This window comes from Poecilia formosa, unplaced genomic scaffold, assembly GCF_000485575.1.
Source record: "Poecilia formosa unplaced genomic scaffold, Poecilia_formosa-5.1.2 Scaffold299, whole genome shotgun sequence".
In the NCBI taxonomy this organism is placed as follows: domain Eukaryota; kingdom Metazoa; phylum Chordata; class Actinopteri; order Cyprinodontiformes; family Poeciliidae; genus Poecilia; species Poecilia formosa.
Genome location: NW_006800238.1, coordinates 262,955 through 288,858, shown reverse-complemented (window position 1 = coordinate 288,858; position 25,904 = coordinate 262,955). Strand labels below are relative to the sequence as shown.

At 37.4% G+C, this 25,904-nt stretch overlaps 1 protein-coding gene across 13 annotated transcripts in view; it reads left to right on the top strand.

Moving 5' to 3' along the window:
* The window catches only part of tenm4 (teneurin transmembrane protein 4), a 209,133-nt gene that overhangs the window by 15,733 nt on the left and 167,496 nt on the right, over positions 1 to 25,904 (top strand). For 2 of the 13 annotated variants that reach the window (XM_016660816.1, XM_016660817.1), the window contains exon 2: positions 14,217 to 14,339. The exons of the other annotated variants lie outside the window; for them this stretch is intronic. The gene's annotated coding sequence lies outside the window, so the exon portion shown is untranslated. The remainder of the gene's footprint in view (positions 1 to 14,216; positions 14,340 to 25,904) is intronic. 13 annotated transcript variants of the gene reach the window in all.

Here is a 25,904-nt window from a genome sequence, read left to right as displayed (position 1 = left end):
TACATGTAATGGATCTAAATGAGGGACTCAGCATTTATAAAGTCATGCAAGGAGAATGAAAGTAGATTCAGAGAACATAATTACTAACTACTTTTTCTGCTGCGCTTAGTCTTTATTTATTTGAAGTATAAAAATACAAAGTAAATTTTCTAGGGTGAAATATTAAGTGTTAAAGTTTATTGACTCTTTCAGATTTACTACAACAACAAATTGAGTAGAAAGAGATAAATTAACACCAATTCTGAGAAGCACCAAATAAACTCACCTCAAGCACAGTGTTAAATTTAACTCTTAACTGTGTATTTAGCACTTTGTAAGATCAGTTTGTCAAAGTAAGGGGTTTGTTTGATGCCAAAATATGTTTTTGAAGAATGTTTTCTTATTTTGTTTTGCATCATTAGTCCATTATTTTTTTTTGCTGTAAACTATCGGAGTCAAAAAGATAAATTGTTCATCATGCTTTAGGTTTTTTGTAATGTGTAAATTACATTTAGCCACAAATCTATTGGTACAGCATGATTTAGAAATAATTAGTAACTTTATAAGGAGGTAAAAATCTGTGAAATACATGCGAAAAATGATGCAGAGAGATGCTTCATGTTACAGAGCTTAAAATGTTGTCTTTTGTATTAAGTCAACCTTAAGTGACCACTGATAAAGTTGCAGGTTCAATTTGGTAAAACCAGATTTAGCCCTGAACATTGATTTTTTTGTTTCTGAGCCGGAGCAGTTCTAGTGTGGCTCAGATGCATGAAAAACACTAAAATCACCTTTTATTGAACTCTATCAAATCAAATGAAAGTTTTACAAATCACAAATTAGGTTCTGAATATTCTGCACTTACTTTAGAATAATCTTGTTCAAGTTTGAAGTGCCTAAGTTTTGTAGGTTTTTCTTTAACTGGAATAGATTAAAGATGCTCAGGTTAGTGAAAAAATTATGTGAAATTGCCCTTTAGCCATCACTGGGAAGCTTGTGAAAATCCTCCATTATAATTTTCACTGATTTAGGAGAAACTACTGGAGTTCAGCAAATCAGTGTTGGCCCCGCCCCGACACTCTGATGGGAGATTTTGACAGAAAAGATTATTTCATGGTGAAGCGGCAGGAACAGAAACTGTGAAACAATTATTTGCATTGGCTATAATAAGTTTGCATTTCTATTATTTAGTTACATATTTAATAAGTTGTAATTAAAAAAAATAATTAAGCATCTATTTATTTCATGGCGCATTTAATGAATGATTTATTGTGCATTTGTGTATTTAATTTGGTCCATTTTAACCTTACACAGCTGGAAGTTGCAAGTTCAGGTTATTTGTAAGGCAGATTTCAGCAACAATTCAGTTCAAAGAGCTTCACTCCATAAAAACACAACACGGTAACCAATTGCAAAACAAACAATAAAGATTAGATCTTGTCACCATCAAAATCATCTACAGCAGCCAATACATTCTTCACTTAATTTTTTCACTGTGCATTTTCACATTTTCTAGCAGATTTGACATTCCTTTGTGAAATTCTGGTATTTCTATTATTGGGCCCTACTAATTAACAATCTTCCACCCATGTTAAACTTTCACAGTTAAAGATAAAACATTTAAGACGTAAATAAAATTAAACATTTAAATAGATATTTCATCCATACTGTACTGTCTGTGATGGAGTGCAAAAGTCGCACACCTGTTTGTCCATCTGCCAAAACTTTACAGTGAACTTTTGCATTTATCCTTGCCTGAGAAGGATCCCAGCGATCTGAGCGCAGGGATCTTCTGTTCAGTTTGCTCCGGTCCCCATGTCATGCAGTGATGGTTGTTAATGAGCTGTAACAACCTGGTAGGACATTCCCACACCTTTGCTCTCACAAGAACATAATGTGGTTGCCCTTTCCCGAGGATTAAGTTTTATTTTTATGGACATGACTTCACTACAGTCACCTTTATATTCTTCTTGCACTCATGGTGCCATTTATTTTTGATTAAACTTTCCAATAATAAGACAATTACTGTTGTTTTTTAAATGGATTGACTCTTTGATCTTAAGTAATTTATTTGAAGAATTAGGATGAGAATGTGTTTAACAGCGAACAAAAACATGTATGTTGTTTTAGATTTAATTTTTTGCCGCATTCCCTTTAGCCTGAAATCAGGATGCTACAATTTGAAGTTCAAAGGAAGCAGATAAAACGAAAAATGTGAAGCACATGTAGGCAGTGTGCCACTGTTTTTTTTTTTTTTTTTTTAATAATGTTTTATTCACAAAGCATTTTAGATTTCCTTATTTTACATCAGAAACGTTGCTGTTGATGTAATGAAAATGCATATCTGAAACTTGACTGCTGCACATGAAGTCTATGTGGAGTTAAGGTTAAGGCTTTAGATCTGTCATAAATTGAATTCAAAGCAATGACGAAGGAAGACCGGCGTAATTAAATAATGAAATCTACCAGTTCTAGTTTGTTTTTTTTAGCTCTTTGTGGATTACAAAAAGGAGTCTCTTGACAGCTAAAAACACATCAGGTCGCGCTGTGATATTTAAGAGCTCAGGGAATATTTACCTTGAAAAGTTGTCTAGGCAAGCAGCTCCAGCTGCAGGAATGCATATATACATTACTCCTAATGTTCCATTTAAGTACACCAGAATACCATTCGAAGCGCAGAGAAAGGATCATATGGAAACATGTTTTATTTTCACACATATGCCCTCCTTTAGAGTGTCAGGATGGAGATAAAGCTGTTTTGTTTTCATGGAGTTAACTGGGAATCCTGATGCCCTGGTCAAAAAACATGCAGCAAGAGAGCACAGCTGTGGTCTCATTAAAAATGAAGCGAAAGAGCAGCTTCTTCTCCTTCTGCTGAAAGTTCCCGTGGATCCTTTACTGGCAGATATTCATAAAGCCAAACCGCTGAATTGTGTCCCATATAGTGCGACCAGTTGAAGACTGTGCAGATTTTTTATTATCCTCACAAATAGGTTCATGACAGTCAGTCTGATTGCTTGGTGATGTCATGGAAATCAGGTTTCAACTCCACATCTCCCTACTTTATGGTGGATCTGGGATTGACTTTTGTTTTGACGCTTTATGGCAGCTCAAGAGTGAAGTGTGGAGGATTAGGAGAAAAAAAAGGAGCTGCCGGTGCTTCTCTGCTAAAATCAAATGTGTGAATACATTATGCTGCACACGTAGCCCATCTTGACTTGGCTCCCTTCCCAAACATGGACTGTTCTGATGGGCATGTGTGTCGTAGTTTCTTACTGTGCAGGAGTTAATAAAAATGTACATTTTAGTGCTGCACTGAAACAGCCACATGCTACCAGCTATGATTTCAAACTTGTGTGTTTTGTAAAGGGTTGTACATGTATGCAGACCATAACATGGAATATACTGAATGTCTGTCGTGCTTCATAAAACATACAAATCATTCCACTTAAATTTGCTGATGTGATATTCTTATGGTGTGGGAAAGTGGTGGACACCCTTAACTAGAAAGTTAGAAACAGTAATTGTGCTAATGGTAAATCATTATTTAGTGGAAAACTTAAATTTAAATTAAATCTACCCTTCAAAGAGTACAATCCTTAATCACAAATTTAATTGTGACATAATAATTGACATGTTCTATATTTCCCTTAGATGTTGTATCTGGTCATACATTGTTCTCTGAGGTCCATGTTTTATTTTGTTCCATGTTTTATTTTGGGAAATAAAACATGAGGTCCATGTTTTATTTCTGGTTTGTAATTAAGTTCTTTGCAAAAAAAAAAAGAGAGAGAGAGAGAACATGAGGAAAGGAAATGCAGATGATGCATAAATAGATTTCACCTGCTTCAAAGTGAGAGCATGAATATAAATGTCTGACTTTCTTGTTTAGAATTTATTGGTAAAATTAACTTAGGTCAAGCTTAGTATGCTAATAGGTTTAAAAGTTAGCTAAACCACGATAGCTCCACTTTTAGCGTTTTAGTGAAAGTGTGCAGTAGTAACTCCTGTGACAGTGACTACATTGAATGGTATCAAAATAAATTATAAAACATGATCTAATTGCTCATACTTTGGAAATTGTCCTTAAAAAACAGTGCAACTTTAATAAAAATGATGAAGGGTGCTCCTTTAGTGTCTGCTCCATGACTGTCTGATCTCAAATATTTTTCTAAATGGGAAAATTTCTCTTTTTCTATCAGGCTTCTATCACACAATTGACCTGTATTGCACAGCAATATGTGGGGAAGGGGCAGTGCTGAATTGCTCCATCCTTTTATATGGCAGGAAAAAACTCTGGTCACTTTAGCACTTTCTCAGGTACCTCAATAAAAGAGTTTAAACTGTAAGGTTGGTATGATGGAAAAATACCAGGAACAAGCTCATGTCATGCTGCAATTTAACATGAATGTAGCTAAATTGCATTTCTTGTTTTGCAAAGCTCTGATCTGAGAAATTCCATGTAATTTATTCTGGTTATGTTAACCCCCAATGGTTCAAACCAACTGCATCGAGTTTCTGAGTTTTTTGCATCATTATCAGTTTCTTTGTTTGTGAAAGAGAAATGGTAAGTTTTTATTTGAAGTTTACTATTTAGAAAAATAACCATCTGTCCACTTAAGAGCACTGATTGCACATCTCGGTGCTTTTGTTTGTGTGTTTTGAAGGGAGGTGTATTTGTGGAATAAAGTTAAAATAAGCGATGAAGGAAAAAGAGAAAGGGCAGCTTCTCTAAGCGTCGACTAATTTGCACCTCACCGGCTTGAGTTGGACATGACAGAGAGCTCGCGGGGGAGCCAATTTAAGAAGACCTCAGTGTTTTTTTTTAAACTGCTTCGTTTTTAAATCTGTGTTTGGGTGAATCTGTTGTTTTCCTCTAGAATTTATGCAAATTGCTAAATCTGTAATAGCCGAGAACACCGACTCTGTGTTTATTCAAAAATCCGCCTATTTTATAAAGGCCAGCCAGCTTTCCCTCCCTCCGCCCTCCCATCAGCCCTGCAAAATCAACATTTACGTGTGTTATTGAAAAACAGAAAACACAGTATTATCAATAGCTTAGATGAAATGTTAAAACATGCGAAAGCCATGACACCAAACTGCACCAAAATGTTTGAACGCACATGTCATACTAATTGATTTACAGTCTCTCCATGCTGTTTTAGTAATTTTAAGTGTTAAAATATTAAATGTAGTTGCTTTTAACTGAATTACTTTTCAGGGAAAACTAAGTATTGTTTCACTGATCTGTAAGAATACAAACATTCGTTTTTCTGAGTATGTATAAAATATAGCATACTTAAAAAAAAAACATGCACGTCTTAGATTGTGTTAGATTTCCTGCTTACATGACAGTTTTCCCCCCCCAGAGACATTCAGATGCACTTAAAAGGCTATATACGTCAAAAGCTTTACCGCTGAACACATTTCTATAAATTCTACATCAGTGTTGGATAACCCTGAACTCTTCTCCTTTTGATTTTTTTTTCTTCTTCTTAAAGAGGTGTGACATTTCGCAGGTTAAGACTTCATGAATAACAGCAGTTGTAGGTGGTTGATGTCCTGTGTCAACAAAGCTTTTCAGCAGTGTAATTTAAGATGTTTTCACACATGTTCTCCAGCGCCTTCGGTTTTTTAGACGTTTTCCAGAGGAGGGCTGCATGCATGAACACCTCAGCAGACAGTCTGGACTGTTGGCATGCTGGTGTGCTTTTGTTAGTGTCTATACTGTGCACTTATGATGCCTTCTCGCACAATGCCTTCCACTCTTGTTGATATTGTGAGTATGAAGCTGCAAAGAGGAGCGCAGAGAAGGTTATCATTTTTTAACAAGTGGGAAGCCGTTGAGGATTCATGCAATATTCTGAGAAAAAAAAAAACGACTTATAAATTCTTAAACGTATCTGTGCAAATTCATTTTCTATACCTCTTTTTTTATATTGCAACCACAATCTTCAATGTTTTTTTACTTGGATTGTATGGGATGAACCTTCACAAAGCAGAGCGATGGATGGATGGATATTTTCAGTGTTTTTCTTAAGAGAAATTGGGACATTTTGTTTTAGAACACTGTTTTTCTTTTAGACCCACTTTTTGCTACGATTACAGCTGCAAGTCTTTTGGGATATATTTCTTCTAGCTGCGCACAGCAAGAGACTAAATGTTTCTGCCAATTCTTCAGTCTCTCGCAGATTGCATTGAGAGTGTCTGTGAACAGCAATTTTTTTTCTTATAGATTCCTAATTTGATTTGGGTCAAGACTTGGACTGCTACACAAATTGGCTTTGTAGCTCTGGCTGTATATTTAGTGTCATTTTTCTTCTGGAGAGTGACGCGCTACCCAAGGCTCAAGTCTTTTGCAGTGTCCATCAGTTTTTCCTTCCATGAGCGTGTTTTATTGACCTCTACGAATCTTCCCATTAGCTGTGATCAGCTTCTTTGTTTTTGCTAAGGAAAGGATTCCCCACAGGACCAACACATCTCAGCAGAGTTGATGTGTTCAGGGTGAGCAGTGTTAGCTGGACATGTTCAGAGTTTGGGATGTTGTTTCTGTATCTGCCATTTAAACTCTTTTCATAACTTCACCGACTTGTGTGGTGGTGCCTTGTTCACTAATGTCTTTAGGGTGTATTTACACCATTGCTCTGCTTGTTTGGTCTGGACCAAAAGCAGAATTTAGTTTTCGCTTTGTGTAGTTTGCTTTCTTATTGTCCTTTTTTGCAAGCACAATATAATTTGAAAACAAACGTGGTTGATGATCATTGGTGCAATTCAACAGAAATGAAGGGGGTGGGACAGAGCTCAGACTCGGAAAAACAAACTTTCTGTTATATACATTTGTTATAACAGTTATTACAACTGCAGAAACAGCAGCTCATTCAACACTGGATATTTCTAATTTTGGATCGACTTCAGAGAAAACACACTTGAATGAGAGGAGTTGGTTTGCGTGTTCTGACCCACAACATGCTGGCAACAGCATCGCTAAGCAAGACATGTTGGATCAGCTACAATTTCAGTACAATTACAACACGGAGCAGTAGCGTTAGCGACACGGAAGGGCTAATTTTTGCCTTAAAGGCAAGCGACAGTGACTCATGAAGTCCAAAAAGACATTTCTTTAGTTGATTTGGATCGAGGCCAGTCTGTATTCACCCCAGAAGAAAACAGCACCAGAGTTTATTTGTAAGCATGACCCCTCAAAGAGTGGGTTACGGTTCGGTTGTGTGGTCCGCACCAAGGTTTGCTTGAGTCTATTCACACCTGCAAAAAAGGTCCAGACCAACGAGGGAAACAAACTCTGCTGCCTTTAAAGCGGACCAAATGTGTTGGGTGTGAACACACCCTAAATAAACCTTGGAGGCCTTCACAGAGCAGCTGTATTTATACTGAAAGTAATCACACACCATGGACTGTACTGTATTATATTTATGGGTATGAGAGTAATTATGTATAGAGTGAATTTGTAGTAAAAAATCTTAAACTCTACTATGAAACACTATTTCTTTTTAGCCAGCCCTATAAGAGGCATAAATTGTTTTAAAAATAGGAATTTCAGAATGTTTGAGTACCAGAGTTTTGCTAGCTGTCTGTAAGGTATAATCACTCAGGCAACTTCCCTTGTTAATGTAACAGTTTCAGATAAAGAGTGTTCAAACCCATAGCCGTTTATCATATTGGCAAGGCTCTGATAACGTGGCTTTAAGGCACAAAATAAAAAGAAATCGTGCCTGCAGCTGAGGGAAAACAGTTTGACAGTCCTGCGTGCGACCATATGACCTTTTACACAATAATGCAATGTATTCTTGGATCAGAGAGCATACTTTTAATTTCACAGCCAGCTTGCATTTCCAGATATCCAGTGCTCTGGTTTTGATATGTTGTCCACGTGTGGTGTTCAATAAGTAATGGGGTTGCCTCAGCACGCATGCATTAACGCTGCAGATCAGCGGAGCTGCTCAATGCACTTCGAACGATGTGACTCTCCCAAGTGCCCTTACAGCTTTTTCCAGCCGGAAGCATCTGGTTTCAAGCTGCATAAATCATTTTTTACGTAGAAATACACGCAGACTACCGAGATTATCGAGTGACGATGCCTAAATAGAACCCCCTCTCTTGTTCTGCAGACCTACAAGCGAGATCAGTTAGATTCTGTATGTAACCTTACAAAAAACTGATGCAACAAAATCAACAAAATTGAGTTAATTTTCGATACGCTTTCTAAGACTTGCTGGTTTTATGCTTTGCAGGTATTGACAGTTCCAGATATTTTATGCAATAGCACGTTCAAACCAGTAAGATGCGCTTTGATCGTTCTCATTTTTTAGAGGAAATTTCTTGTGAAACCCACTGCCTGTTCAGGTGTTGGGATTGCAGAAGTTTCTAGCAGAACTACTTGCTTCAGAGGTGATTGGCTGGTCTGTTTGAAAAATATATTCCACAGAAGCTCATTTGAGAGGCATGTTGTCAAAATCCTACTCGGTTTATACAGGTGTTGGGGAAATGCACACCCGCTTGTTATAACTTTCAACATACGAAAGTAACTAAATTGATACCTGAATTTGTTTTCACACTTTTTCTTTTAATCTGTAAGTATGAAGAGAAAAAAATTGTAATCAGGAGAAACAAAAGCTCTGGCAAATCTCTTCTCTCTCCCTTTGCCCACTGTGCCACCCACACACTGCCTCATGTCTCTGCTGCTCGGCTTCTCCTCATTCGATGCATTGTTGTGTAAAATGACAACTTGGTGAAAAGGATTTCCTTCCACTCTGGGCTTATTTTACAGCAAGGTGAGTTTTCATTCCATCACTGGGGTTTTCCCCTGAAAAATAGTCACAGGTTTTGAACAGAAGGAAAAATCTTGTCACCTTTTCCCTAAAGCTGATTCTTGTTTTCCTCCGTGCATCTTTCTCCTATTAACAAAAGTATGCCAATGACGGCAACCAATGAAGGCTAAGGAAATTTCTGATTATTTTTTTTATGTATGATGTTCTTGTAAAGAGACTATTGATCTTGGAAAATTAGTTTTAGGTTATTTCTGAAAGGTTCGTTCTGAAAACAAAAGCCTGTAGCCTCAGAAAACACTGCAGTAACTATGACAGACATGAAGCGTGAGCCAAGGAAAAGGGTGTCGTCTACCAAAGGATATTTGGTTCCAGCCATGTGTCATTTCTTGCCCACATTTTGTATTCACTTGACAACAAAGGATTTGAGGTGGTTTCTGTTTTCCACTCATGGTCTGCTGTTAGGAGATGTGGTTTTAAAACATCAGCAAATAGTTTCTTCCAACAGGGTTTGATCAGGGTTCCTGATCTATCAATTAGCCCCACATAGGAAAACAAGCCAAATAAATTGGTCTAGAGCATAATCTGAAGTTTTCAAATAATAGACAGTGGAATTAAATAGTATATGAGAATTAAATAGACAAAGCTACACTAACATACTTCTAATAAAAGCAATGGTTTAAGAACATTGGCACATGAGGGACATTGGACAAGGCAGAATAGTACAGATTGGAGGTACGACTTGATGTTCTCTTTCTATAGGTGATGCACTTGGCCCCATCTTTCAGCCTTTAACCTTGACCAAGATGTCGGTTGAGCTTTTGCTGTAACTAAATGTCCTGTCTTTCATCCTGCAGACTTAAATACTGGCTCAGAGCTTAAATGCTTAGCTGTGTTTCTCTCCAGGATGAAGCCACTAAAGTAACTTTTCTTGTGTGTGGCAGAAAAACCCTGAAAACATTGCCTGGCTCAGCTCTGGTTCTGCTGGAGGTTTCTTCCCGTTAAGCTGTTGCTGCATACATGCTCATTGTGAGGGATTGCTGCAAAGTCAGCAACACAATGCAAGTGAATATCTACATGCTTATCCAGAAGTGAATGCTGCAAGTTTGTGATTCAATGCAGTCTAACTGCATTATGTGATCACTGGGACCAGTTGAAATGGAAGTATTTTAATCTGTATGGTTGGATTGGATTGAAATGACTTTATTTGTGGTGCGTTGAGATGTGTTTGTGAATTTGCACTACCTAAATAAACTAAATTGAATTCAATTGAGTCAGTAAATGTTTGTCTTTGTTACGTTGGATCCACAGGGAGTTGTTTCAAGATTTCTTACCCTCTTTAACAAATTTCCCTAAAATTTATGAGGCTCCTAATATCTTTTTTTTTTTTCATCTGAAATCAATGTTGAAAAAATGAAATCCTTTTATCTTGTTTGTCACATTTTTTCTTTTCTACCAAGAGCCCAAAAAGCTAAATTTTGTTAAAGTGGTGGAAGCTTGTTCAAGAATTTGGAACAAACCATTTTCAGCCACAATCTTTGAGCTTATTGCAAAAAAGAGTCACAAATATAGATATAACAGAGTGCCAAGCTTGAAGCACTTACTTTCATCTCTGGGTTTCGTAATAATAGGTTACACTTACTTCATCAGACAGCATCTTATACTGACACCAAAACGATGGTAATTTTAGAAAAGATTTCACTTTCTGCCTCCTTTATACTGCACTGCTTTAATATTGTCAAATGTTAGTACACAATCTTGTAAAGGCTCCTATTATGTATGTTCTATTTCTGTCATTCATATGTGGATTACACCCTAAGAGACCTCCCCATTCTGTTTTTAAAATGCATTGTTTTCTGTGACTGTCAATCCATTGCTGTTCACTTTCTTGTGTTTTTCTGCCTTGTAATCCATCCATTTTCTGTACACCCTAACACCTTAGTGGGGTCAGGAGGGGTGCTGGTGCCCATCTCCAGCGAACATTTCGGGAGAGAGGCGGGGTTCCCCCCCATACAGGTCGTCAGTCTGTCCCTTGTAATAAGTTTCGTTATTTTTGTAAACTGTTAAATCAATGGGGCTTTGTAATAGCTGACCCCAGTGCTGGACACTGTTCACTAAAAAGTTAATCATAAACGTTAATCATAACCATTACATGAAAATAGTATTGGAAGCTAATGATAAAGCGCTAAATTCAACTATGTTGCCACCACCAACAGGGTGACATCCGAAAAAATTAATTTGCGCTAAATGTTTTCAAAGTTAGCAAAAACACTAAACATGAACCCCCCTACTTGCGGATTATCAAAAGTGTGCCCACCACTGGGTGACACACTTTTTTTTTTTAAAAGGTTCGAATTGCAACAAGCTTGAATGACTATGTTAACTTAGTTCTTTTTAATTTGGAAATCAAAATCATTTTATCAATAGTTTGCATTTCAACAGCCTTAGTGCAAAGTCGTAGTTTACAACAGCGTCCTTCAAGACAAGCCAATAAATTCTGCTTTTAAGGGTTAGTCATGCCCGAGTTATAAAACCCCTCAGTATGGTGCACATTTATCTTGCAACATTCTATGTGGTGCTTCTGTTTCACACTTTTATTTTTCAATCTGTGCTCGTTTTGGTTCAGACATCAAAACTTTGGTTACCCACAGGGAAACATCCTGATTCTGGTCTGGTATCAAACACACCATTTGTCATACCTAACTACCAGTTAGAAGGCCTGCTTTTTCCATCTGCACAAAGCCACAGTCTCATGGCTTCTATTTTAGACATCAAATAATGAAGTGTACCAGATGTGTTGAGGAAATTAAGTGAAAGGGGGTAGCCTCTGCCACAAGGCGTCCTGCCTAAACATCTCTATGAGGAGCTGATGGTGAGGGAAACCAGGGTTCCTCAAAATTTAGTGCACATAAGTTTTTTATTTTGTGACAAATGTGCAAATAAATGTTATATTTTTAAGTGGCAGATGTTCTTCTACTGTACGGATCAAAAGTTGGTATATTACGTTTAAAGTATACACGTTAACAGAATATACAAATGGGGAGCAGATGGAGCAAAATGTAAACTTTGTTTTTAAGATGTGAAGTTCACAACCACATAGAAGAGCTGTGTTGCAGAAATATGTGCTGGGGAAAAAAGGGTCTGAGGCAGGAGGAGGTTTTAGAACTGTCAGCTAACACTGGGCTCAGCACAGGCTGTAATCACACTGGTATGACTAAAGCCATTAGTTACCTGTATTGTTCTTTAAAAAGCTCCCAGTATTCCCGGGCCAGCTCCTTTCAGGCGTGCATGGAGTCCTTAATGTGCCCAAATGTCTTTGCATGCAGCTGAATTCGAGCAGGAACAGAGGGAGCTTATGAGATTTAGATCATGGCTGGAAAGATCTGCCGTTGTGCTGACTTTGAACAAAATCAGGGTAAAAGAAACTGCGGTATTTTAGTACGCAGCTGGACACATGGAGGTACTTATTTACTGTTGTCAGCTGACAGGCTCATAAGTCTTGTTTTAGTGATTTATTTTTATTTGTTAACATCAGCTCAAGGACTTGTGCTGTGTGTGTTGGGAGCAATCACTGGCTACGGCAGATTTTCATTAACGCAACCTAAATTACATAGATGTTAAAAAAAAAAATGCCATTAAAAACATTAAATCATCATCAATCATGCCAAACAGTCACGGCTTTTTCCGTTTTTAAACAGTTTTTTAAATTCCCTAGCGTTTTTTTTTTTTTCCCTCCCAAAACTCATTAATTTCGGAGCATTTGAATTACATACAAAACAGTTAGTTGATGAAAACCGTATTTAAGTTGTTCTGAGTTGTAAACAAAAAAAAAAACAAAAGAAGTTTAATTAAAATAAGGGAACAAAAGATCCCAGAGAGAAAATAAAAAAAGGCAAATTAAGTTTTATATTGTGACCTGGCCTGGTTCTGTCAACATTACCTGGTCTGATGTTTTTCTCACAGGGCCGCCTGCTTTATTAGGAAGTAACTCTTATAAGGAAGCAACCTTAACCTGCCCTGTTTCAAACACAGTAGCTGTAGAAATGGTTGCTCTTACATGAAAATGTGGTTATTCGTATTGAGGACAAAAAAAAATCTTCAATAATTAAATAAGTTTGACTTTATCTCGGCTGTTAATATGGATACTGCCATGCAAGACAAAAAAAATCATACTGCTGGTATAATAATAGTTGTTGATCATTATAGTCATTTTGTATGAACAACATTTATTATTTAAATTGGCAAAACCAGATGTCGGTGAATTATAAATATTTGGATTAATATCCACTAAATCAAAAAGCAGTTTTCTAACAAATGTTTATCTTGAAGAATATTTTATTCTTTTTATTCTTTTTTTTTTAACTCTTCTTCATATGCCCATCTGACATTACTTGTAAATTATTTGAGCTACCTGCTCAGGTAGCCAGTCTGAACATTTTTTTAAAAACTGCAATATTTCTTGCCAGTCATCTCAGAAAGTGAAAAATCACATCCGGTCATATATTCTAAGCCTTTGTTTCTTGTAATATTCACAGTTATGGTTTACAGATAATGAAAACCCAAATTCAATGTTTCAGAAAATGAGAATACTGTGACAAAGGTCATTAATAGAAACTCCTGGTGTCACAGCCTAATTGGCTAATTAACTCAAAACACCTGCAAAGGTTTTGTGCTGCTTTACACAGTCTCTCACTCTGGGTCAGTTGGCTACACAATCATGGGGAAGCCTGCTGATTGGACAGGTGTCCAGAAGACAGTCATCGACACCCTTCACAAGCAGGGTAAACCACAAAAGGTAATTGCTGAAGAAGCTGGTTGTTCATGGAGTTCTATATCCAAGCATTTTAGCAGAACATTTTGGTAGGTAAAGATGCAACATCAACAGGGAGGACTTGAGTTCTTAAGCAAAATCCAGTCCAGACCATCCACCACACACACAGACCAGTACTAGACATGGGCTAAAAATGTGGCATTCTCAGTGTCAAGCCATTCCTGAACCAGAGAGATGATACCATCTGGGTAAGCAGAAAAGGAACTGGACCGTTGCACAATACTCCAGAGTCCTGCTTTTAGATGAAAGTAAAGTTCTACAGTTTAATTGGGGAATTAAGGTGTTTTTGTTTCAAGGATAACCCCTTGAGATATATAATCTCATTTTCAAGGGGGGCCTTACAAAACTTAAAATAAAAGAGGAAGATGAGACAAGAGGATGCTGCCTAATAAACTTTAGAGTGCATAGAAATGTACATGCTTTTCAGAAGCCTGACATTCGTGCTTAAAACATTGTTTTTGATTGGTCGAATGTGATATTCTAATTTTCTGAGAGTGAATTTTGGGTTTCCTTTGCACCTCAAAGTCATAAACATTAAAAATGCAAAACAATAAAATAAAAGCTCGAAATATTTTACTCGAATTCGGTTGGTTTGCAATTTTCTTTCTTTTATTTTTCTTTAGAAAACAAGAGAAAGAGGAGAGAAAAAGCCCAAACTTGGATAAGAACCAGCACTAATATTAAGGGAATTCTCCAGAGTGGTGTCGGCACTCAGATCTTAACACGCAGAAAACAGAGCATGACTGGTAAGACTGTTTCAGAGATGAATCATTGATCTATGGTTCTCTTCCTTATTTTCAGAGGAATTGGCAGTGAAAGATATTGACGAGCATCATCGGCATTTAAATGACAAAACAAGCGTGTTTCTCTGAATTTCGCTGAGACAGCAGGGAGGAGGGGGGGAGGCAAATCGTAACTCGGGCATTCTGTCCTGCTGTTAAGCACTAAGACTCACCATCCAGTGAGGATTGGAAGGAAAACCCGGCTTGTCTCCAAACTTGTTAAACACATAAATGGTGTTAACATGCTTTGTTCCATTGCACAGCCCCCCACCCTGTGCCTACACCTCCACACACCCCTCCTCCAACCCTATATCCAAACACTCCCCCTTTTCAAAGTTGAGTAAACCTGCCGAGAAGCGAGCGGAGGAAGCTTAGCCCTGATTTCAGTGCGGTGGAGGAGCCAGAGGACCCAGGGGACACTCAGGTTACCAGCATTGAATCCTGCAGTATTAGCAGGGCACGGGGAAATAACAACCTGCCATCTGGAACCTATGTTAAAGCCATCCTAGCCTTGCAGCATTCAATCACACTGACCTCAATTAAGTGTTATTTGTTTAGTATTTATATTCTCTTCTCCCATTGCCTGCAGAGCTTTCTGTTCCTTGTTGCATCGGATGCCTTAACGTGCTTTGTCAGATCCTGAGTGAGATTTTGTTAGGGGGGTCTCCTATTCTTTATGAGGTTTTTATTAAACTTAAAGCAATTGTACATTTGAAGAGGTCTGAGGAAGAGAGCACCTTAAGTGCAGCACATAAAGGCTGCCTTTGTGTTTGAGTGACATTGGATAGTTTGGTAGATTAAAATTTGAGCTTTTTTTCCCGTTTTTCCTCATGACTCAACATTGCTTTTTTCTTTTGACCCCACTTAAACAGGAGACAATGACTGCACTTAACTAGGTCGTCCTTCTTTTGAACCTTGAGGCTCCACGCTTGCTCTAAAGGGGAACGTTATTTTGCGGTTTCTCATTTTTGCCGTGCAAAAGGTTGATGGATATATTTTTCATATATTGGATGTAAATGTTTTTAGATTTGGTTTGCTTTACTTTTTTAAAATTAAAGCTGGTGGAGGTAATGTTTATTAAAGAAAAAATATGTTTTTTTTACATTGTCATCTTTCTAAAATAATGCTCTAAGTTTGTCTAAAGAGATTTTTGCCAAAAAGTAACGACCTCTTTCTTTCCAGAAGATGTTCTAGGCAAAAAAAAATCACTTTTGAGAAAAAATACTTTATTTTAGGAAGACCATTATTGATCAGTGCATACTTAAAAGTGAACAATACCAAGACCCTCATCCTGGCTGTGATTGTTTTTTTTTTGTTTTGTTTTTTTTTTCTGACGAAGCTGTGTATTTCTGCTGATGGCAATAAGACCACAAGAAAGAGGCAGAGGATATAATTTTTATTATAATTATTTCTAAAACTGTCAGGACATAGTGACAGTTTTAATAAATGTGTATAGAACACACTTTTATAAAACTTTCATACTACACTGTAGTATGAATCAGGAACCTGTGTTCCAGATAGGTTCTTAAAACTTTTTTTACTGTTAATTTGCTTGGAATTTGAAACCTTAGCTTCACAAAAAATGTAAGGATGAAGAAGTCAGAGATCTAATAGCTAATTTTTGATCACTCATTAAATAAAATCTGTTTTGCAAAATGTTTACAATTTTAACATAAAATCAAATTTTTCCTCAAAAACATCCCAAACTGACAGAACTCTCTGTCTCTGCATCACTGAACAAGTGCAGCAAAATCCTTGTAGTTGTGGAGTAGAGGTATTTCTACAAAAGAAAAAAAACTGAAAAGAACTAAAGAATATTGCTTCCGGCTTCCTCCCAGAGTCCAAAAATATGACTGAGTTAATTAGTCTCTCTAACGTGCCCTGAAGTATCAGTGTGTGTGTGTGTGTGTGCGTGCGCGTGCACACGCATGATTGTTTGTCCTGTGTCGCCCTGTGATTGACTGACGACTTGTTCAATGTCTGCTGGAGATAGGCACCAGCCCTCACATTACTCTTGGATTTATCCATTTATTAGATGGATGGATCGATGAATTATAAAATGAATAACATGTCCAACCTAATATTTGAGAGGAAAAAGCACTGATTTACTACTATGCTTTAGGTTGTTAAATCATTCATTCATTTATTGCAACAGTACTGAAGCCTTAAGCAACTTCCTGTCACTGATCATTAAACATTTAAACATCAGTCTGTATGTTTGAATTCCCTGTGGAATATTTGGATTAATATTTTAATTGTGAGATTGTCAAATGTGTCCTTATCTAGAATTAGCTAGAGCCAGCCATACTTCCCCCCCCAGCAGCTGTCTGGAAGGAATTCAGCAGCAATAAACGTCCTTTTTGCTTGGACTGGAGTTGAATCGCTGCAGTTATTATGTTAAACAGATAACATCTGCCTGCAACCAACATCAGGGGGCTTAAGAAGAGTAAGTAGAAGAAGTGCATTCCTAAAACAAATTGAACAGTTTGAACCTACTGGTGCTGCTTTTTCTTTAGAATCTTTGACAAGTTTATCGCACATTTTTTAACGATTGTTTCTTCTCTGCTTGCATTCAGTCTTGCTTGAAGAAGCATTTTTGTGACAGAAATGGGGATATAGACGACTGGGGGAAAAAACGACAGACGTGTGTGTCGTCTGCCTGTTGTTTGTTGTTTGACTCCAAGCCTGCGGATTCACAAAGGCAAGTATATCCCTGTTGGACCCGAGTCGTCTTCACTCACACTTCGTCTATGCTGGTGTTCCAGACGGTGCATATCTAGTGCTTAGACATGATGCATTTGTTTTAGTTTTCGACTGGCCAAGCACAAAATCAGCCGAGTAATTGGTGTATTGTATTTGAAATGAAGACTGAAAGTTGGCACAGAATTTACACCCGTATAAATTACTACACATTGAATGTTTTGCTTTTTAAAGAATTTGTCAGAGGTTTTACTTCTAAAGTACGCCAACAACTCTGAATTATATTTATCTTTTACAATCTGCCTGGTGGTCAGTACTTGTGTTTTAAACCCAACATGGGACAACTGGACGATCGGTTTTCAATAGCCGTATTACCCTCATAGTTATTGCACTTTGAGAAAAGAAAAAAGTCAATTTTTATAGCAGTAGATTCCCCTTAACTATGTAAAAATTAGACATGGTATCACCAGCAGCAGTAGCTGGATTCCTGACAGGTTTTGCTGAGGTTGGCAGCGTTTAAACTAGGATGCCCAGAGGGACGTTTCTGTCCATCTCATTCTTTAATAATGGTAATAAAGTCTTACCTCTGACTCGACTTTGATTATGCAAGTGCAAGTCTGTTTCTAATGAAAATAAACCTTAAATCTAAAGCTGTTAAAAATGTACATTTCTCTTTAAATGGCACATAGACATGACAAATTAAAATCAAAAATTGCAATCTCTATGATCATTGTGGTTACTTAAGCAACAGCAACGTCTCTTTGGTGCAAAACGTCATAAAAAGGCTCAATTAATTGTATTTTGTAACAAAACTTATCCTCTCTACTTGCTGCAGTGTCACATAACCCTACTTTTACGTGAGGGTTTAAATTCTTGAGTTTAGCTGCTGCAGTTTTTCTTTATTTCTTTTTACAAAAGTCCTATCTGCACCTTTGGTAATGAATTAATGAGTCTGTTGACAAGTGTGGCGGCGGCGGGACGGGGTGGCTCTCAGTGAGGCGTGTGTTCAGCAACAGAAGACGGGAACGCAACATGAGACTTTACATTTCAGTTTACTAATAATGACCACTCTATTCATCAAATGCACCCCCACGGCTAAAAGATGTGAGAAGTGTACATTATACACCTTGTGCTAAAATGGTGATATTTACCAAAGGAAAAAAAAACTGTCTAGCTTGGAAATAACCTGAATGAAAACAACAGTTTTATTCATAAAACCTAATTTTAAAAAAAATAAATAATCTTGTCGTGATTTAACCTCAGAGTAATTTAGGGAGCATTTCATGTGATAGAGCAAGAAAAGATGGAATAAAAGAACTAGTTTTTAAGATTTTTGTATTTTGTATAAACCAAAAACTATAAAGGGTGATTTTATTTAGTGGTTTCAGAATAAAGACGATTGACTACAAAGCGAGAACTATTTTGCATCAGGGTGTCAACATTAGTTTGAGAGCAAATTTGACAGAAAATTTTAGAAAGTTTGAAAAATATCTTTTGAGAAATGTCTCAAAGTTTTGCTTTTTTTTTTTTGCAAAAGTGATTCTACATATTATTCGCTCAAGTGAGGCTGAATATATTGTCACATTTTTGCGTTTCTGTTTGTAAAAAATAATTAAGTTACTTACTAGTTTGTTGTATTATCAAATAAAATTTGGAACAAATTGTAAAACATATTTCAAAGAATACTTTTGTGAGGCTTTATAAATGAGAATTAAAATCAGAGTTAGCAGAAGAAAACAACTGAATGATGATTAATATTTTCTGTAGTGCATGAAAAACATGCCATAAATTACTTTGTTTCTTTGCAACTACTTCCAGCCATATGCATAATGTTTTTGTAAGGTTTAATCATTCAGATTTCCAGGTTTTATGCTATTCAGGTTTAATTCTTCCTCCCTCGTGAGAATAACATTTTGGCTCCAGAGGTTTCTTTTCCTTCTCTTTATGCAGGCAAAATATGCAAAAACTGGAAAAATGGAAAGATGAAGCCTATTAGGAAGGAATGAAATAGCTTTTTAAAAGCCATGCTGATAAACTGGTGGGGAAATTGGTAAAAGCTTTAACCCTTAAAACAGTTGACATTGTTTCTCTTTTCCTTTCCTCTATTTTATTTTTTATTCATTTCCTCGTGAGTGGTTTTAATTTTTTTGTATATCACAGCACCAACATCTCACCGCGAAGTATTTTTTTTTTTTTTTAAAAAAGAACATTTCAAACTCACACACTTATTTTTCAGCCTTCTGTGATGATTGAACATTGGTCTGAAGTTTGGCTTTGGTGTGTACCACACTATCAGCATGTCACAGGGCTAGTTGCTTTCTACAGATATCCGGTAGATAAAAGCTGCAGAACTGGGACTCTGAGCCCTCTGCTAAATGTCCCCCAGCATCAGTGACGGGCATCGACAGGAGAGGATGCCTTCAATGCCCACCAAGTCGCATGTCAGAGCTCTTCCCAATCAGCTGATAAAGGTTCTGTTGGGGTCATTTTGTGTCTTTTTGTTTAGTTTGCAGTGCAAAGTACCACAGCTAAGAATTGTTTTGATTCAGATACATTGGAGGGGTCTTCAAGTATGAATACCTGCTTAAAGATTTGCCATTCAAATCAGATCTTTGACTAGGCCTTTCCTAAAAGCCCATGTCAATAGCTTATTTTTTTTAAGCCATTCAGAGGTGATCGTCTTGGTGTGTTTCGGATCACTGTCCTTACGCGTGTTTAAGAGTAACGTTACTGACTGGTGTTTTGTTTTGTTTTTTAATCAAAATTACGTTAATTTTACAGCAAAACCAATGGTGGCATCTTATAGTTAAATCCTTATTAAATTACGAACACTGGCCCTAATTGTTAGGTGGTTTAAATAATGTTCGGTCTCTTTTTGTGAGATTTGATGAGGAGTTGATGGGGATACATGGATATGAAAGTTACTTTTTTCCTTTAACAAAGGAAATCATCTTTTGAAAAAAAAATGCAATTTGCATTTACTATATTTATTTTGAAAATATACTTGATGCTCTAAAACGGAGACAAAAAGGAATAAAAACATTAAAATTGTATTTGGGGCAAATATTTCATAATGGCAATGTATGTGTAAAAATCCCTGCAAATCAAATTGTTTGAAATATTTATAAAATGTGAATCAAATATAAAAACCCACCTACAATTCCAGGATTCTAAATCATTTAAGCTAAGTTAAAGATAATATTTAATATCATCTCCCTCTGTTTTGTTAGTAACTTAGAAGCATTAATTTTTAAACCATGAAAGCTGGCTTTCCAAGTCTGGGTTTGGTTAATAGAACCATTAGACTGCATGGCATGAGTTAAGTGTAGCTGCATGCATGTGCGGAGCACAGAATGATGTGTTAATTCTGGGTAATTTATTACCCCTGGTGTCGCCGGGCGAGGCGCCGCTGACAGATTCTGTCTCCCTGGGATCACCCTCAGCCAGGCTTCCATGGGCATTACCTGCTTAGCAGTGACTCTTGCATGTGGTGCTCACATCCGCTGATGCAAGTATGATGTAAAACCCTCAGTGCAGGGAAAACAACAGCAAGGAGACACACGGTGAGCATTTTATCCGGCTGGTAGTCTTTGAAGGTAGAGAGCTAAAAGCATACCTGTGGAGAGGAAGAAGAAGATCAAATTCAGCATCGCCGTTATAGGCATTTGCTTGGTGCTCATATGGTTTTTATTTATGGAAGTATCCTTTTCTGTCTAAGCCAAACTCTGATTAGATCAGTGTTGCTGATTGTGGCCTAGAGCTAGAGATCAATCCTAATTTACTGGGAGAATTAAATTTATATATAGGAGGATGCAATGCCCTACCCTGATGGAGGAAAGGTCATTTTCTCCCATATGTGTGAACAATCAAAGAGGGAAACTAAAAGAAGACAAACTAAGCCTTTCGTTAAAAAAAATATCTTAATAAAATGTAAATGCTAAACTTTTCCACCTTTGATTATGCCTCAATCAGACTTTATTTTATTTTATGCCCTTAATTCATGTAGAGCATGGCGGTTAGCCATCTAGTCAAAATCAGCAACAGAGGTAGCAGTATTCATAGACTGTAAAATTGAAGCCGTTAATGAAAGGTCTATTCCAAAGAAACACTCTTTCTGAAGCGCAACCCTGTGTGGTAGATGTGCAATAAATTTGACCCCATTGAGGTCAATGTTGTATCATTGACACATGGCGCTAAATTCAACATGGTTGAATTTAGCACTTCAACCATGCTAAATACCATGTGTGATATTAGCAGAACTAATGTTTATGAGTAGTGTTTTAGGGTTAGCGCAGCTAACCTTTTTTTTAAGTTAGCAGAGTCCACCACTGGAAAACGTCATCCCCAAGAGGAAACGTTGCTGTTTGGATATACAGCCAGAGCTAAGATAGAATGGTTTAGATCAAAGCAAAGTCATGCGTCATAACGACTTAGTCAATGTCCATAACTAAAACCAAGTGAGAATTTGTCAAACCACACAGCTTGAGCTGTTTTGCTCAGAAGAAATATTGAAAATTTCACTCACTGAAAGTGTAAAGCTGGTCGAAACCATACTCCAAAAGTCTGGTTACAACGTTAAGTGGTATGACTGCAGGGTGCTGTGGGTGTATTCATATGGTTCTCTGCATGTTTCAGCACTGTCTATTGTTCAGCCACTGGGATCAGATAGTGCAGACCCTCTGGTACCTTAGAGACATGGGGATTGTGCAGGTAAACATAGGACTGCTAAGATATCCGTCAGCCATTTCATATCATAATCAGTCAGAGACGAATCAGCATAAACCAACACTACCCCGGGACAGTCCTCCCAAGGACCTTTGTCTGAGCTGTCAAGATAGTGTGATATCTTTATTTCATTGTCTGAGAAAGAGGATTTTTTTTGTACTGCAATGTTATGAAGCTGACGAAAACAAGTCCATTGTGTTTACAGCGGTCCACTGCAGCAGCCACGCCTTCTCCAAACAGTGGATCTTTATAGTCGGAGCTGTCATCTGGTGGCTGATGAAGCTAGAGAGTGATTAGCCACACCCAGGGGCTGTTGAGAAGGGAAATGTGGGAGGTGTGTGGCTGTCAAAGGAGGGAAGGCAGAGATGACTCAGTTGAGCACTTAGAGTAAGACCATTTTCATGCAGCGATGCTTCTTCTGGCTTTGCTGTGTGTGCTGATTTTTTTTTTTTACTGTTGATATTGAACATCCGCTGGTTTTATTGTCTCACCGCGGCTGCATCTGCTGTTTGTGGTGCATCAGGTTATCGTAGATCTCATGTCCATATATATATATGTGTGTGTGTGTGTGTGTGTGTGTCCATTGAAGCCAGGGATGGCTGCTGGTTCATTTTGCAAAGTGCAGCAAACATCCATATTATTGCTGTTGTGAGGAAACTTAATTACTCCAGTTTATGTGATTGATTGACGCTTTCACTATGTGCTGCTCTTCCTACTGAACAGTTGGAAGCACTTTGATCAGGAAGTCAATTGTGTTATGTTGAAAAGTGTTAGTCTGAGGCTTATACACATAGAGTAACACAGGAACTTTAATCCTTTTTTAATTTTCTGCTTTTAATGGTTTATTTGTATGGAAGGCCAAAAGGAACAAAATTAAATATGTAGACGCATCATTAAATCATTAATTAAATGCACTATGGCATAAATAAATGTTTAATTATTTTTTTAAATACACAACTAATTTATTAAATATGTAATTAAATCATTAAAATGCAAACTCATAATAGCTGATGCAGATGATTGATTAAATGTGCATGTAATTATTTTATGGTTCCTTTTCCTGTGGCGCCCCCATGAAATCATTTTATCTGTCAAACTGATGTTGAGGGGCGGGGCTATGGGCGGGGCTTTCACTGATTTGTTGAACTCCACTAGTCTAACCTGATTCTTTGAAAATTATGGTGGTTCTTGTAATGGAAAATTTTCATAATAATTTCCAGAAGCCGCTAGGAGAGATTTTACAGTTATGAGACGACATAGAAGCAGGAAGTTGTCATCCAGGTTACGTGGTCGATCAAGTCAAAAAATTGTGGAGTTCAACAGGTCAGCGTTGGCCTCGACCCTCAACTTTGATGCTTGAGTTTGACATTCTTTCATTGTGATGCTGCAGGAACAATGAAATAATTTTTTTTTTAGTCATATTCATCGGCTATTGTGGGTTTGCATTTCAGTAATTTAATTTCATATTTAATCTACTAAATAAATTATTTAAACAGTTAAGCATATATCTATTTCATGGTACATCAAATGAATGATTTAATTATGTATTTATTAATTTAATTTTCCTCTTTTGGCTCACCGTATATTTGAACCATTTATTTTAAGGGTACAATATTCAGAGATTGTACCTTTGAGATTTATAAACATGAGATTTATAATCAAGAACTGGGCGCACAATAAGGCTGCACAATATACCGCAAATCCATCATTACTGCATCATTACCGCATATCACCAAGAGCTGCCTGGACTGCAATTAACTAGGTTAGCTAATTATTTAGTATAATGCATACGTGCTCCTTTTGCCTGTAATATATTCAATGGAGCTTGTTTAATGCAGCATAAAAAGCTTTAAAAGGTGAAGTGGTTGTCAATAAAACCTTGTTAATATGGAAATATGGATTTTCTTTTTTTACAGTAGCTAGATGGGACCACTCATTATCCTCACATTATCACGCTTTTAAATGATTTATTTAGTGCAAGTCATATAATTCTAGCAACATTTACTGATACCCTTGCAAATCACAAGTTCCTAAAAATGTTCAGCCCTACCTTACAAACTTGAAGTTAGCTTGCGGTTTGCCCTATTGATTCCAATTTCAGTTTTGATGCGTATTTGGGATTGTTGATGTGGTGGCACACCCCTTCCAAGTTGCAACTGTTTGACACACACCTTTAGGCGAAGAAAACTTTGATCAGGAACAGTCCAGGAACCACAAATGTTTAAGCCTGTTGTAAACTGAAAGCCACTAGCCTTAAACTGAACAACTATTAGCTGCTGGAAAGCACTGACCTCAGCTGAACTGAAAAACTATGAACTAAGCTTAAACATTTGCGACCATGGCAGAAAAACTTTAATAAAAGAATGTTGCTAAAGTGCAATCTGCCCATATTGGCAGCGGTTTATACATGCCTGAGTGTGTATGTATGATTTTGACTCTTTGTGAATTAGTTTATTTTTAATGGGGGTTTTCACACCTGATAGTTCAGTAGATTTGGTTCTACTGGGGACAAAAGTTCAACATTTATTACATTTTTAACTGGTGTGGTTCACTTTCCCACTGCACTGTGACTAGCAAACCGTCTCAGAGTTCAATTCACACCTCCCTAAACAAACTGGATTTTCCAGACAAAGGAACCAGAGTTCAATTAAACCAGAGTAAACAGGACTGGCGTCAATGCATCCTATATTCTAATTCAAGAGTTTTGATAAAATAAGTAATTATGCCATGTAAAGACAATGGTAATCTGTGTCTTTTTGTTGTTGTCTTAAATTAGCTAAAAAAAATAAAAAAAAAGGTGCAACCCTTCCAAATCTTATAAATGGCTTAAGCCAGAGGCTGAGTTATAACCCCCAGTGGCTCCTGAGGGCAACGCTGTGGACCACTTCAACAGAAGGGGATGGCATTTGACAATCCCACAGGCTATGGTGGGCCGCAGCTTCTGATAAGCAGACTTTCTGAGAAAAATACTTTATTTCTGGCTGGGCTGCAAGAGTCGGCCTCACACAGCAGGACCGGGAGTGAGCTGCCAGCAGCTCGGCAGACTGGTAGCATGAATCTCCGTCTCTTGGTTTGTTTGTTAGTTGGTGCTCCTGGGAGTTTCTTTTCAGACATTGTGGTCAGTAAGCATTTTTCTATTTTTATTCTTTTTTTTGTAGCATTTCTTTCAGTAAAATTCTCACAGACTTGCACGGTTATATCACAGCCAATCAAGCTGATATCTACACCCACCAACAATGCATTCTGCTTTAAAGTTTCAGCAGCATGGATCCAGTTGTGTGAGTCTCAGATGCTTGCAGTCCACTTCTTCAGTCGAGTTCTACTTGAGTTATCCTGAGACAATCTCCTGCATCCCGTTGAGAGGGGAGTGTAATTGGTATCCAGCAGTTCAAGAGTAGTGTCTTTGCAGGGAGTTCTTCCACTGAGGGCTGCTGCTTAAAAGCAGCATGTACCTCTTAAACTGGAAAAAGCATGCACCTGGTGACTAATTTGGAAATGCATGACTCTTGTTGCGCGATTTTAAACCAAAAACAATTGCTTGCAATTGCTGGTGTGCTGCACGTTGTGTACTGCGAATGCAAACATGAACACCAAAGAGATCCCTCTGATCCCTAGAAATGAGGAAGTGAAGTGATTTGAAGGATTATTTGCGTATTGGATGAGGATGGTGCAATCCAAGTAAAAATGGTCGCTGGAGAGAAATATGGGATAGATTTGGATGCTACAAGTCAAACTAAATCTGCTTACTTTTATTTGACTTTTTCTGGCTTGCTTATTTTCTTCTATGTAAGCGTTTTAAAGGATTTTACTTGAAGAGCATTGATGGGATCTTCTATTGTATTAAAAAAGATAGGCACCGTTTTTGGATCCTCTTAATTGTAAGGTCAGGTCATGTCATTGCGGTGGCTCATTTTGTTTTGTCTTTTTACCCAGAAGAAATAACGCTTAGTTATACTTTTTAAAAGCATTAGCAATTGATTTACCATCTGCAGCAGTGTTGTATTTAATTCAGGAAGCCTTTTCTTGAGATGCCAGGGAAAGTATTGGATTGATCCAATGTTTCTGTGGTTGTTTAAAGCCTGAAGTAAAACAGCGCATGCCCTC